The sequence below is a fragment of the Lissotriton helveticus genome, chromosome 5_1 (assembly GCF_964261635.1).
Source record: "Lissotriton helveticus chromosome 5_1, aLisHel1.1, whole genome shotgun sequence".
In the NCBI taxonomy this organism is placed as follows: domain Eukaryota; kingdom Metazoa; phylum Chordata; class Amphibia; order Caudata; family Salamandridae; genus Lissotriton; species Lissotriton helveticus.
Window position 1 is genome coordinate 282,639,662 of NC_136065.1, and position 13,008 is coordinate 282,652,669.

The 13,008-nt window shown below is 50.5% G+C and overlaps 1 protein-coding gene across 1 annotated transcript in view; it reads right to left on the bottom strand.

Annotated features, from left to right (window-relative positions):
* The window catches only part of LOC144754441 (F-box only protein 2-like), a 224,020-nt gene extending 211,434 nt beyond the window's left edge, over positions 1–12,586 (bottom strand). Inside the window, exon 1 of the mRNA XM_078642217.1 lies at positions 12,389–12,586. The gene's annotated coding sequence lies outside the window, so the exon portion shown is untranslated. The remainder of the gene's footprint in view (positions 1–12,388) is intronic.
* Between the last annotated feature and the right edge of the window lie 422 nt (positions 12,587–13,008).

The window sequence follows — 13,008 nt, forward strand, 5'->3', positions numbered from 1 at the left end:
GGGGCGCCGCGGCGGCCAGTATTAGCTAGACTCTTTAACTTCCGCGACAGGGACGCCATACTCCAGACAGCGATCACCTCCCATAGCGGCGGCGTGGGGTGACGCCTGGCGAGGAGACCGCCCTCACTAACGGGCGAACAGAGACTTTTGTAGGCACCAGTACAATCCAGTAGCGCCCACAATCAAACAACAAAACAGGAAACATTGCTGGGGGGTATATGTAAGAATAAAGGAGAACCGCCACACCTGGCGGGCTGCATAGCGATTGGGGCATAGAGTGTCTGCCGATTCCAATGCAATAGGGGGCCACCACGGTGACACCAGTGTCTTGGAAACTTGATTGAACACGCCACCACAGCAACATACTCCGCAGTGACGCGGGAGCTCCAGGACATGACGCCATTTTGTCTCCCGCGCCTAAAGAGGTCAATCCTTGTATGTCACGCCACCATCCGCGCTGCCTTAGGCCCCAGGACGATTGTAATACTTGAGTACTGACACACGACCGCCTCCGCACTGCAACAAGGCAGTAAAAAGAGCCATGGCAGGAAGGGGACCGAGGAACAACGTGGCACAGGCAAGGCTCGAAAAATACGCATTTGATAAGGCCTCCGCGCAACAACCAGAAGGACACACTTCCACAGGCAAGGGCCCGGAGGGAGACGGCGCCAAGAAGGTGACGTTAGGAAAGGCTGGACGACCAGGAAGGACGTTCACGATGGAACAACGTACGAATCCTAGGAATACCAGAGTCAGAAGGCAAGCGAACAATGGATCTCTACGTCGAAGACCTAATCAAGACAAAGCTACAACCAAAGGGTCTTTCCCACTTCTTTTCCGTCAAAACGGTGCATAGGGTCCCCGGTGGAGTACCAAAACCGGGGGCGCCGCCGCAGCCAGTATTAGCTAGACTCTTTAACTTACGCGACAGGGACGCCATACTCCAGACAGCAAGGATCTCACCGCCTATCAAAATACAAAATTCCACAATTGCCTTCTTTCCAGATTACACAGCCGAAGCGGCCCGGCGTCGAAAGACCTTTACAGACGTTAAAAAAGCCTTGCGGGCGAAGAAGTTGCCCTATTCCATGCTCTTCCCAGTGAAATTGCGAGTGGTTGAAAATCACAAAGCATGGTTCTTCGACACTCCTGAAGCGGCACGGGAATGGCTGGACGGCTGGCGGCGAGTGGAGGCCCCTCGGCGCACGGGCAGGGGACAGCGCGACCAAAGAGCAGAGAACCAGACGAGTCCGCAGACGCCGCCCGGGCGAAGCCAAGACATGTTCTCAGAGACGGGACTGGAGGAGGGAGAGCACCAGCCCGAGTCATGAACGCCCGGCTGCTTTAGTACTGACGACAATAATTTAACATGGTAGACGTGCTGCCCGTTGGACTCCAACCTGAAAGAGGCGAAGGAGGGCAGATGGGGCCGCTGCCATCACAGACATACTTACCCCCACAAGCAAGTACAATGGGTTGGGATGGGACTATGCACTCTGCTAAGTTGAGGAGGCGGGCGGGTCTATGTCCGTGCAGCAGGGAGGCAGGGAGAGGGGTGGGAAGGGAGAGTTCAACTGTTCTAGTTAAAGTTATGCACGACAAGACACAACATGACCAGAATCATACACACTCCACTCACAGGGACACAGGGCCCACAGCACGGTTGGGAGCAATACGGAGGCCCAAATTTAAAACACCTCACTATGTCACAACACTCACAGGAGACCACGTCTAGCGGCGTACTGCAACAGACAGTGGCCCCCCCCCCTGAAGATAATGACCTGGAACGTACGGGGACTGCGCGACAAAATTAAGAGAGGACTAGTGATGCAGGCTCTCAAACGCCAGAACTCACATTTGGTACTACTGCAAGAGACACACCTCACGGGCAAAACGTGTCAAGCACTAGACCACAGAGGCTACAAGATGGTGGCTCACTCAGAATACACTTCTGGTTCTAGGGGTACAGGTATCCTTTTGAAGAAGATCTCTCCATTCATTCTTTTGCACCACACGGTAGATGAGCGGGGCCGCTTTGCTGCTGTGCATGGGCAGTGGGAGGGTCGGCTACTAAACATTGTATCAATTTACATCCCACCGGCACTTCTCACAGTGGCCCTGCCAGCACTAGGAGAATTCCTGCTCAATCTCCCGGAGGGAGAGACAATCCTCGGTGGGGATTTTAACGCAGTGATAGATCCCACGTTGGATAAATTTCCAGTCAGGGCACATCCACCGGTCCCACTAACCTGCACGGCTTCCTGGAGGCCGTGGGCTTGATAGATCTCTGGCGCCACAGACACCCAAGCGCGAGGCAATACACATACCACTCGACAGTACCCAACAGCCTATCTCGAATTGACTATTTCTTGGGGTTTGGAGATGGAATGCAGGACATCGATGCCATTGAGATACTGCCCAGGGGAATCTGTGACCACTCTCCGATAGTAATGACACTGCGCTGTCGGGAAAAGACCCACAGAAGGATATGCCCCATATACCCTAACTTTCTGAAAATCCCAAACATCAGAAAAGACCTGAAGAAAGCGACGACGCATTATTTTGCCGAAAATAAAGGTTCGGTGTCCTCCCCCTCGACCCTATGGGAGGCATATAAAACAGTTCTTCGTGGGCAGGCAATTACCTCCATTGCTGGACATAGGAAAGCACAGAGTCAGGCACTTGTGGAATTAGAACGCTCCCTACATACAGCCACTATAGCCCAAACGGCAGATCCCACGACAGACACAAACCACACTTTACAGCTATGCCAGCAGCGATATAGGGAACATCTTAGACTGCAGGTACTGGAGAGTATCTCGGCTACGGCCCATAGAGTATATGAGGTAGGCGATAAGGCAGGGAGGATGCTAGCCTGGTTAGACAAGAAAGACGGGAGCAAGAGAGGCATTCAACAGTTACACACCAAGACGGGTCGGCTTCAAACACACCCTGAAGAGATAGTGAATATACTGGCAGACCACTTCGAGGAAGTGTACACCCCAGTTCGGGAGATCACAGAACAAGCAGCCTTACATTCTATACAACACATAGAAATCCAAACACCTACACCAGAAGCGATCCAGGACTTGGAAGCCGACCTCTCTGTTGAGGAAATCCAATCGGCAATCCACACGATACAATCAGGGAAAGCGGCAGGCCCGAATGGGATTCCCATAGAGTGGTACAAGCTTATGTCAGACACGCTTAGCACGCCACTGCTAGATATGTACATGGAGAGCCGAGAGAAGGTGGAACTCCCCATAGACCAGCGGACAGCCACCATAGTGGCAATCCTGAAACCTGGCAAGCCACCCACAGCAAGCACATCATACCGCCCGATCTCTCTCATCAATGCTGAAGCCAAAATCCTTGCGAAGGTGCTGGCCACGAGATTGATGTCCCATCTCACACTATTGATACACCCCGATTAATCGGGCTTCATGCCGAATCGGAGCACGGCCCTCAACCTCAGGCGAGTGCATGGGGTGATGGCACGGGCTCAGTCACTAACGGAACCAGCTGTGATCCTCTCGTTAGACGCCAAGATGGCGTTTGATATGGTTGAATGGGGGCACCTCTTTGCAGTCCTGACACGTATGGGCTTTGGCCCCAAATTCATAGCTTGGGTACGTCTCCTATACACAAATCTGGTCGCACGTATCACAGCCAACGGCCACATCTCACGCACGATTCATCTGGCTAGATGGACTCGACAGGGCTGTCCCCTCTCCCCCTTATTGTTTGCCCTGGTCTTGGAACCACTGGCGACATGGATCAGAAATACACCGTTACTAAGAGGTATTAGCTGGAGAGAGGGATGGGAGGACCACGTTTCCTTATATGCCGATGATATTTTAGTATACCTTACAGACCCAGAAAGAAGTATACCAGCCCTGTTGGCTTTGTGTGACGACTATGGGACGTCCTCGGGATATACTCCTAATTGGTCAAAGTCTATCCTTTATGTACTACGCGGGCCCGCGCCGCAGCTCGGTATACAATGACCGCTGCAACTGACCACATCATCCTTTAAATACCTTGATATTCACATAACTGACAACCAAGAAGATTTTTTCGATAAAAACCTAACTCCACCCAAGTCCCGGCTCCGAACTGACGTTAAACACTGGGATTCGTTGCCATTGACGCTCCTTGGTAGAGCGGCACTTTATAAAATGATGGCACTCCCGAGGTTCCTATATGCACTGGAAAACTCACCCTACCCTGTCCCACCGAGTTATTTCCGACAGGTAACAGCCTTAGTATCCAACTTGCTCTGGGGCAACAAGCCGGCACGTATCGCCCATGTCAAGCTGACTAAGAGTTGGTACGAGGGGGGTATTGCTCTGCCGAATTTGCAATTATACTACTGGGCCGCCCAACTTAAAATCATCAACCAGTGGATTCATGCGCCTCGAGACGACCCGGCATACAGGGCGGATAGGGCTCAGCTGGGCACAGATCGTATGCTATCAGTGCTCTACAACAGAGGTCAGGCGGCTCGACTGGTAGGACCCACGAAACACACAGCCACGCTGTGGCATGCGGCGCAGGCGAAGCTGGGGTGGAGGGATACCATCACTAAACTTACTCCACTTTAGGACACTAAAGCATTGGGACAGTTGAGGAAGAGTAAAGGATATACAAAGTGGGATAACATTGGCATATCTACGGTAGGAGACCTGTGGGACAAGGGTACGGTGATCCTGTTCTCCCTTCTCCAGCAACAGTATGATCTAGGCCCCAATGAAACCTATAGGTACGTACAGATTAGGCATGCGTCACTGCAGGCGATACCACTGGACAGTGAGGTCCCGGAATATTCCCCGCTAGAGGATAGATTGCTGACGGATTATATGCAGCGCAGCGCCACCACCCTTACCTATAAAAAACTGTTGAACAACCAACCAGACCCTATGCTGAAACTGCGCGAAAAATGGGTGGATGAACTAGGGGACATGGATGAGATGGAATGGAACGAGGAACTGGCATCTCCAAGAGAGGTGGGAATCTCGGCCAAGCTCAAGCTAGTCCAATTAAAAATCCTACACCGTATATACTATACGAGAACCACACTACATAAATTACACAGAGCTCCACATCCCTACTGTCTTCGAGGATGTGGGGAAGAAGGTACACTATTTCATACCCTTTGGGACTGCCCACTAATCACTGCCTACTGGCGTCAAGTGATGCGCACAATGTCACAAGCACTGGGGGTGTCTGACTCCTGAACCACGAAAATGCTTGTTAAACATCTGGGAGCCGAATGATCTATCCAGGTACGGGCTGATATGGGGTACTTTAGCCATGATGGTGGCTAAACGAGACATAGCGCAAAAATGGGGATCCCCAGAGCTGCCCACGGTGGCACAGTGGGGCAGAAACATGGACTTATTAATGCTTACGGAACTAACAGTGTACGTAAATAGGGCATGCCCACGTAAATGGAACAAGGGCCCAGGGGTTGTAGGCCAAAAGCTGTGTTACTCTAGAAGTGTGCAATAAAGGTCTTAAAAAAAAAAAAGAAAAAAAAAACTTAGCCACACACAGTTGGCAGCAACCCTTGCATACTCCATACCTCCCTGCAACTCCGACCCCATCTTAAGTAATGAGAATTATAATAGATGGATAACGCACTCCTTAGACTCAATACTACCAATGAACTGCACTGATTCCAAACGCAGCCCCAGGACGGCCCCATGGTACTCCCAGGATCTACGAGATATTAGACTACTCAGCCTCAGGAAAAAACGCATATCGAACTGCCATAAAGTCCTACAAAATTCAAATTAGAAGTGCACAAGCCACCTTCTTTGAAAATAAAATCAGTGCAGCAGCCTCAAGGCCTAAAGAAATATACCAAATCGCAAAAGCCCTTCTCAAACTCCCAGATAAACCCCTAGACCCCCACAATGCCCAATCACGCTGCAATGATCTAGCCGAGTTCTTCCATAACAAAATCCACACTATCTATTCCTCCTTCCCTCATGCTCAACCCCTCCTTTCACAAGCTGAGCCCACGGAGCCAGGGGTCCAACCCTCAGTCTCCCTGGATACCCTTCCCCCGCTGGACCCCACTATCTTACAATCTATCATGGTCCAGGTCAAATCTGGCTCCCCTAATGACCCAGCACCCCCGCACACAAATTCTCCCTACCATCCTTGACCTGATCAACACCTCCCTTGCCACAGGCATCGTTCCACCCAGTTGGAAACAGGCAATGGTCAAAACCCTGCTTAAAAAAACTAACCTAGATTTAAAAAAACAGGAAACTACCGACCCCTCTCCTTACTGCCCTGGCTAAGCAAAATCACAGAGAAACATGTTAACAACACCCTGACAGAGTTTATCGAAACAAATCACCTGTTAGACCCCTCCCAGACTGGGTTTCGACCCATGCACAGGACGGAGACCGCTCTCCTCGCCGTGACAGAGGAACCCAGGATGATTACGGATCAGGGAGGCACTGCCGCCATCATACTCCTGGACCTCAGTGCCGCCTTTGATACCGTAACCATAACATCCTGCTGCACAGGCTCACCAATCGAGGAATATCAACTAAAGCTATTATCTGGTTCGAGTCCTTTCTATCGGACCGCTCCTTTCAAGTCTTCGAGGGTGAAGTCACCTCCCCCAGCAAACCACTCAACTGCGGTGTGCCACAGGGCTCCTCCCTGAGCCCTACACTTTTTAATGTGTACATGAGCCCCCTGGCTGAAATCGTTCGCCCTTTTGGAGCAAAAATCATCTCTGACGTGGAAGACACTCAGCTAGTGGTGGCTCTGAACCACCCCCAATCTAGGCCCAGCGACATGAGGAGCTGTTTAGAAGCAGTTTTCTCATGGATGACCTCGTCTTGTCTCAAACTAAATGGAGACAAGACCAAGCTGATGGTGCTAGGAAACTGCCCAACCTACTCTATTGACTCCAAGTGGCCAACCTGTCTCGGACCTGCCCCTATAGCCAAGGATACAATTAAGAGCCTGGGAATATTGCTGTATAAGGCACTCACCTTCAATTTCCAAGCAGTCAAACTCTCAGCCACCTGTTTGGGCATACTCAGGCTCATTCGTAAAATCCTCCCCCTCCTTCCCTTTAAGGCAAGACAGATCATGATTCAGGGCCTTATCCTCTCCTGTTTGGACTTTGGAAATGCCCTTTACTTGGGGACCCCCCAAGCTACCCTAAACAAGATCCAAGTCACCCAGAATTGTGCCGCACGAACCCTCCTCCAAATTCCCCGTCACCTCCCCATAAAATCAGAACTAAGAGATCTCCACTGGCACCCAATTAGGAAAAGAATCGAATTTAAGAGCATGTGTATTGCACATCGTTCCTACTGGAGAAAGGAGGCCACTATCAATCACTCTCTGATTCTTCCGTACTACCCTAGCAGGCAGCTTAGATCCGCCCTTGCCTTCTGTGTCACAGTACCCAAGAGAGCCAGGTGCGGGGGCCGAACGTTCTCCTATAACTCAACAGGACTGTGGAATTCCCTTCCTCTTCACCTCCGATCAGAGCCCAACTTGCTATCTTTTCGTAAAAAGCTAAAAACCATACTATTCAATAAATAAATCTCAGGTCTCACCTTTCAACCCCACACGCCAGTCCGTAGCGCTAGGACGCCTCAGGGTAGCTATCCCGGTTTATAAAAACCCCTTCCATTCCATTCCTTAGCTAGTGCTTCTCCCAGGCTTCTGTGATGAGACCCCCCTACTTCCTTAGCTAGCACTTCTCCTATGCGTCTGTGATGAGTTCCCCTCTCTCCTTAGCTAGTGCTTCTCCTAGGCTTTTGTGATGAGCTCACTTCTCTGCTTAGAAAGTGCTTCCGCTAGGATACTGTGAAGACCTCCCCTAGCTCCTAAGCTAGTGCTTCTAGGCTTCTGTGATGATCCTCCCTAGCTCCTTAGCTAGTGCTTCTCCTGACAAGTTTTGCTCTCACCCTTGACCTTGGTGATGAATCCCCCTCTCTCCTTAGCTAGCACTTCTGCTAGGATTCTGTGATGAGCTCCCATCTCCCCTTAGCTAGTGCTTCTTCTAGGCTTCTGTGATGAGCTGCCCTAGCTCCCTAGCTAGTGCTTCTCCTAGGCTTCTGTGATGAGCTCTCCTAGCTACCTAGCTAGTGCTTTTCCCAGGCTTCTTTGATGAGCCCCCCGAGCTCCTCGGTTAGTGCTTCTCCTAGGGTTCTGGGATGAGTTCCCCTCTCTCTTTAGCTAGTGCTTCTCCTAAGCTCCTGTGATGAGCTCTCCTAGCTCCTTAGCTAGCACTTCTCCTAGGCTTCTCTGATGAGCTCCCCTCTCTCCTTAGCTAACGCTTCTACTGGGCTACTGTGATGAGCTCCACTCTCTCCTTGGCTTGTGCTTCTCCTAGCCCTCTGTGATGAGTCCCTAGCTCCTTGCCATGCGCTTCTCCTAGGCTCTGTGATGAACTTCCCTAGCTCCATAGATAGTGGTCCTTCTAGGCTTCTGTGAAGAACTCCCCTCTCTCTTTAGCTAGCATCTCTCCTAGGCTTCTGTGCGGAGCTCTCCTCTTTCCTTAGCTAGCACTTCTGCTAGGCTTCTGTGTTGAGCTCATCTAGCTCCTCAGCTACTGCTTATCCTAGGCTTCTGTGATATGTCCCCCTAGCTCCTTAGCTAGTGCTTTTCCCAGGCTTCTGTGATGATCTCACTTAGCTCCTCAGCTAGTGCTTCTCCTTGGTATTGTAATCAACTCCCCTAGCACCTTAGCAAGCGCTTCTCCTAGGCTTCTCTCATGAACTCCCCTCTCTGTTTAGCTAGTGCTTCCAAGCTTCTGTGATGAGCTCCCCTCTCTCCTCAGTTAGTGCTTCTCCTAGGGTTCTCTGATGAGCTTCCCTCTCTCTTTAGCTAGTACTTCTAGGCGTCTTTGATGAGCTTCCCTAGCTCCTTAGCTAGCGCTTCTCCTAGACTTCTCTGATGAGCTCCCCTCTCTCATTAGCTAGTGCTTCTCCTAGGCTTCTGTGATGAGCTCCCCTAGCTTCTTAGCTAGGGCTTCTCCTAGGCTTCCGTAATTAGCTCATCCCTCTCCTTAGCTAGTGCTTCTCCAAACGAGTCTTACGCTGACCCTTGTTCTTGGTGATGAATCTCCCTCTTTCCTTAGCAAGTGCTTCTAGGCTTCTGTGATGAGCTCCACAAGATTCATAGCTAGTGATTCTCCTAGGCTTCTATGATGAGCCCTCTCTTTTAAGCTAGCACTTCTGCTAAGATTCTATGATGAGCTCCGATCTCTCCTTAGCTAGCACCTTTCCCAGGCTTCTGTCTTGACCTCTCCTGGCTCCTTAGTTAGTGCTTCTCCTAGGCTTCTGTGATGAGCACCCCTAGCTCCTTAGCTAGCGCTTCTCCTAGGCTTCTGTGATGTGCTCCCCAAGCTCCTTAGCAAGCGCTTTTCCCAGGCTTCTGTGATGAGCTCCCCTAGCTCCTCAGCTAGTGCTTCTCCTAGACTTCTGTAATGAGCTCCCCTAGCTCCTTAATTAGCGCTTCTCCTAGGCTTCTCTGATGAGCTCCCCTCTCTCTTTAGCTAGTACTTCTAGGCTTCTGTGATTACCTCTCCTGGCTCCTTAGTTAGTGCTTCTCCTAGGCTTCTGTGATGAGCTCCCCTAGCTCCTCAGCTAGTGCTTCTCCTAGGCTTCTGTAATGAGCTCCCATCTCTCTTTACCTAGTACTTCCAGGATTCTGTTATGAGCTCCCCTGGCTCCTTAGCTAGCGCTTCTCCTAGGCTTCTCTGATGAGCTCCCCTCTCTCTTTAGCTAGTACTTCTAGGCTTCTGGTATGAGCTCCCCTAGCTCCTTAGCTAGTGATTCTCCTAGGCTTCTATGATGAGCCCTCTCTTTTAAGCTAGCACTTCTGCTAAGATTCTATGATGAGCTCCCATCTCTCCTTAGCTAGCACTTTTCCCAGGCTTCTCTGATGAGCTCCCCTCTCTCTTTAGCTAGTATTTCTAGGCTCTTGTGATAAGCTTCCCTAGCTCCTCAGCTAATGCTTCTCCTAGAGTCCGGCTATCATCCTTGACCTCAGTGATGAGGCTCCCTCTCTCTTTATCTAGTATGAAGAGCTGTCATCCTAGGCTTCTGTGGGGAGCTCCCCTCTCACCTTAGCTAGTGTTTCTCCTAGGCTTTTGTGGGGAGCCCACCTCTCTCCTTAGCTAGTGCTTCTTCTAGGATTCTGTGATGAGCTCCCCTAGCTCCTTAGCTAGCGCTTCTCCTAGAGAGCCCTATTCTCACCCTTGACCTCGGCGATGAAGCCGCCTCTATCCTTAGCTAGTGTGAATAGCTCTCTTCCTAGGCTCCAGTGATGCAGTGTCCTCCACTTTGGTACCCGAGGAGCTCTCCTGTGCCGATAGTCAGTGTTACGACTTCTCACCTCACCTTTAGTCTTCCGGGAAGTGTTATTCTCTCTCTTTCGGTAGCTTACAGAGCTCTACTGTCACTCTATCTTCAGTGACATAGTTTCCTTCACCCTAGACCCTGTGACGCCTTTGATCTTGACCTCTTTGAAGAGCTCTCCTTTTTCCTCGCCCCTCTGAAAAGCTGGACCCTCACCTCGCCTTGTCTGCTTTCCACCACCCTATCCCTTGGAGAGTTCTCCTCTCGCACTGGCACCTTTCCTCTCACCTTCTCCCATACAAGGTTGGATTGGTAACGCGGGCACTTGGGCAATGCCCGAGGGGTTGGTATCTGAATTCCAGCTATAGGCTGCTTTTTTGAGCACCCTGGGGGCGATTTGGGCTGTTTCTGTGTTGTTCGGATACCGCCAGGGGCCCAGAGGGTGTCAGAGTGGCCATTCTGGAGGTAAATGGGCATCCATTAACTCCCTTTTTCCAAGGGGGCAGAGGTGCTACTCTCTTTCTCTCGCTGGGCCGGCCCATTATTATATGCATATTGAGCGGCGCAGGGAGCCTGAGCAAAAGTGGTCTCACTTGTTTTCAGGGGTGTTTCACCAGTGTAAACTAATTTGTGCATTTTATTTTACACCCTCCCCCACCTTTTTTTTTATAAAATTGCGCTGAAGCAGTGTTTTCCGGCATGTTACACTTCAACCCTCATTTCCCTAAGAGTGGTAAGCTATCCTAGATTCACATTCCCTTTGTGGCGAGCTCTCCTCTCACCAAGCCCCTTTGAAGAGCTCTCTTCTTTCTTAGGCCCCTTTAAAGAGTTCACCACTTACCCTGGCCCAGGGCTTTATGTGGGCCGGGTCCCTCCGGATCTCAGATCCGACTATAATTAAAAATGGGCCTTGACATGGGTCCTTATCTGGCCCTACATTCATCTCCTTAACTTAACTGGCAAAAACGCTGACCTATTTCTGACGAATGAATGTAAAAAGCTAAGGTAGTCCATGTCCTTGATTTAGTTCCGGTTTATATTTCACATGTTTCACATTCCTAGGGAATACACGGTTAAGTAAACTACGTCCAGGATGTTGTGTTTCTGTAAATCCTCCTGTAGGATAATGCTGATGTTTAGTTCATACTCTGAATTTACTCGACTCCAGGTGTATAATGCGCCACAGCTCTGGAGTTGAGCCTGGAGGGAGCTTGAGTCTCTCACAGTGCATGTCAGTTGGTTACAAAAGTCTTCAGATAACATAGTCATCCAGTCTTTGGCCTCTCTGCAGAGAGAACAGAGCAATGGTCACGTATTTCTGTTGCAATTGTGATAATGTGAAAATGTGTGACAAGGAGGTACACACTTGTCAAACTATTGACAAGGCGAAAGTAAAAGAAAATATAGCGCTTGCATGTGAGTGTGTGCGCTGTGTGTTTAGGAGGTGGTGAAGAGGTGAGGAAGTACTTTCAGGAGAGAGTGAAGGCAGGGTGCTGAAGATGAAAGAGATGAGGTATAAGATATGCAGATGGACTAGACGTGGAAAGAAAAAGGGTGCACATGACCAACATGAGGGATTAAGACACTCTGAAGGTCACTACCCCTTCTGCATACCTCTGTTTAATTCACCGCCTCAATTTCAGAATTGAAACATTTTCTATATTATTTGAAACGAAATCGTACTTGTTAGTCATTTATCATAAAGAGTCAACAACCATTGACACAGCCAATAGTTTTTACTTTTGTTAGGAATATATCTGGTGTATACTGTATATGGGTGCAATACAGAAGGCTCAGATAGGAGCCAACATACTGGCCAGATGGCACACTACTGCAAATCTCAGAATGTTAGTTTATGTGTTTAAGCCACGCCCGAAATAACAGAGGCCACGCCCCCTTTAGAGACACCAGAACACATGCACACTTTTCATCCCCCTTGTTATGAACTCTCATCTCTTTGATGTGGAAAGCTCTCCTAGTTTCACTCTGCCTCTGTGATGAGCTCTCGCTCACCTTTCACCTGTCAAGAGCGCTCCTCTTACCTTGCTTGTGCGATGACCTCACACTGCCTCTAGCCGTCAAAGGAGTACTCCTCCCTTCCTTAGCGTGAAAAGCGCCTCTCTCGCCTCGCCGTCTTCGAGCAGCTCTCCTCCACGCCAGCTCCTCCAGGCTGCCGCAGCTCTCTCCCTCCCGCCCCTGTCTGCAGCAGAGCAGGCGCTGCTCTCACGCGCCGTGACTCTGCAGCTCGGCCGCAGACGTCAGGTCCTGGCTGCCCTCCAGGGGCTTTGCAGCACCATCACTGATGCCACGCCCATCCCTTTCCAGCAGCAGTCCTGAGTCATCATCTGTGCGGTGTCCCCCGGAAGGATGAAGTTAAGAAAAAGACGGACAGATCAGGGGGAATGGGATTACGCCATGGGGCATGAACATGGCACATTCACAGACTTCCCACTATACAATGCTTCCAGCCACGCCCTGTGGCATCGGGATTCTGTGCTCTAGTTCAGCTTGCCAGGAGAATGGGTGGAGGGGATTGGTGCAGGTAAGTAACTAAAGGGCAGGCGTGCAGGGCTCCGCGTGTCTGTGAGTCCGCACGGACTAAGAGGGCAGGAGTGGGGGCATGGTGACAGTCACCTTGTCAGAAGACCCCTACACTTGGAAT